This window comes from Arachis duranensis, chromosome 4, assembly GCF_000817695.3.
Source record: "Arachis duranensis cultivar V14167 chromosome 4, aradu.V14167.gnm2.J7QH, whole genome shotgun sequence".
NCBI classification, from domain to species: Eukaryota; Viridiplantae; Streptophyta; class Magnoliopsida; order Fabales; family Fabaceae; genus Arachis; species Arachis duranensis.
In genome coordinates, this window is record NC_029775.3 from 5,278,271 (window position 1) to 5,280,942 (window position 2,672).

The following is a 2,672-nucleotide window of genomic DNA, read 5'->3' on the forward strand; positions in this document are numbered from 1 at the left end:
CGGGAAAGCTTTGCATCGCGTCGCGTCGGAAGCATCAGCTAGGTACATCCGACTTTTGAAGTTGCTTAGATGATGCTTTGGGTCCGTGGTTCCATCGTAGAGGTCCATATCCGGGCTTTTGAAGTTTCTCGGAACTTTTGCCCTCATTATGTCCTCGCTGAAAGGATCCTCTCCACCCAAGAGTTGCTCTTCTTGTTCGTCGCGGGAGTTGTGACTCTTGAGGGAAGATTCAAGCTTTAAGAGTTTTCTTTCTAACTCTTTTGGCCGTTCCATCTCCTCTTTTAGGTACTTTTCAGTTTCCTTTTGCCGCTCCCGCTCTTGTTCTAACTGTTCCAGGCGGCTGTGGACTAACCCCATGAGTTCAGTTACATGGGATGGTCCTCCTTTTTCTGATTCGCGCTCTTCTGAGGAATTTACCTTCGGGTTCTTTACTCCGGAGGTGCCTTCTTTATGCTGATTGTCAACTTCCTGGTGGAGGGCGAGGTCCGCATCGTTATTACCTGTGTCCAGATTCTCTTGCTCAGAATCTGTCTCCACATGGCCTTCTTCGTGGGATCTGTCCGCCATCGATGGATGATCTCTCGGGTCCCCGGCAACGGCGCCAATGTTACGGTGGGTAACCGGAGATTAATAGAATAGATGGCGTAGGTTGGCCCAATCGTCCACGGATGGTAGACTCCGAGCTGGTTTGTACGCTGGAACCTCCTTCCGACTTGTATACGTGAGTGAACGGGGGGTGGTACCTGCAAAGACACTTCGATGCCTAAGTTAGCAAGGGTGTTAACAGGTCTAGAGAGTATTGGGCTTAGAGATACCTGAGGGGTGTCAGTGTATTTATAGTGGTGAGCCAATAACCACCGTTGGAGTAGTGCCATATCTTTAGGATGTTAACCGTCCCATTATCTTAGGGAGGTTAAGATATGGTTTTATGAAGCGGTTAGAGAGATTTTAGGGGCGGTTACTCATTTGAATGAGTGTTTATCTGCCAGTCAATCTCATGTCCGACTTCTTTAGAGTAAGTCGTAGTTGACACCGATTTCTTATGTGAAGGTCGGTGCTTAGCTAGGCTTAATCCTTCGGACTAGGCCTTTTATTTGGACCTGGGCCTTTGTCATTGGACCAAGGTATGAACATATATATATATGGATTTTATCGGCTAATGTCTATCCACTAACAAAGATTTTCCTTGTAATTACAAATAAACAATAATATTTCTGGATTAGGGTTTAATTAATTTAGAAGCTTGATAAAATTGGTGTTTCTGTGGATAAGAGACAAGATTGATATGGATTCCATTGAGACAACAGTAGTACGGTAAATGTTGCTAGTAAAAACTTCTTCGGTCAAAGGCAATCTATTAGCAAAGGATTGAAATCTTGGATGACAGAGACAAGGCAATTTAAAAATAATATTAACAACTGCCATAGACCACTGAAGGATAACAGATAAGATATTATATATATGCCTAAAGATTTGGATTCTATCTTTGGAAAGCCTGAGAATAGATCCTCTTTGTATAGATTTCCCTTAATCATGAGAACTAAAATGTATGTTAAGGTTTAATCATATATCTAATTTATATTGGTTAGTATAATTGGATATATCGAACAAAATAGATAACACACTTTAAGCCCAATATGAATACTCTGATAAACTTTGTGATGATTTTGATATTTGGATTTGATCTTGGTCAAAAGTATGCATAGAGAATTAGTAATATAATCACCAAATTAATATGATATCAGTATTGCAGCAGCACCATAGCGCCACTAATGATAAGGCCCACCACATTAATTATACCATAACTGAGTAACAAGTTAATCACGTGTAAGAGCATCAAAGTTAATGAGCTGTGCCACGTACACTTTACGAAAAGGAAACCTGAAGTAGCTATCTATTCTCATGGAAAGAGTTGCTTTTGTTCTTCATGAGGGACAGGTTCATATACATTTAGTAGAAGCAGGGATACTATTTTAATTTGGTGGGCACTCAAATACATAGTGAGAAAAAAAATAGAAGAGGAGGACCCACATTGATTTTTCTTTCTGTATCTCTGCACTGTTGAAATATGTATGTATGGGAGCAACCACCTTTTAATTTTGCTATAAACATACTATCTAATCTAGTCTCGTGGTTATCTTAAACATCATAAACCATCGTAGTATTTTACAGTGGATAAATGAGATTATTGTTCCTTAATCCTTATAATTTGTCTTAGAGATTTGGCAAAGCCAGGGTTCCTTGGTCGGTGACAGTGGCCAAGAGAAACTGAAATTAAAACCCTTATACCTACCTAACGATAATAATATAATATCATTTCTTCCATATATTTTCACATTTCTTGAATTTTGAACAATCTCTTCTTGATTGATATAATGCCCTTATTGTTCTCACTTTTAAAGTTGCAGATGATGAGCCAAGAACTGCATGTGCTTGTGAACTGTTCAACCAATGCGCTCTCATGATTCATAGTCGAGAAATATCATTTATTGTTCTGTATCATGGTTGAGGGGTGTTATTATGAATGGTGACGGGCTGAAAAAATGGGGGGAATTTAAGGTAAATTACTGAATTCATTTTCTTTCGTTCCTTGTGAGAGTAATAATTATAGAAGTTATTTAAACATGCAGCTCAATAGTAAAATACTAGTTGTATTATATAGCAGCAAACCA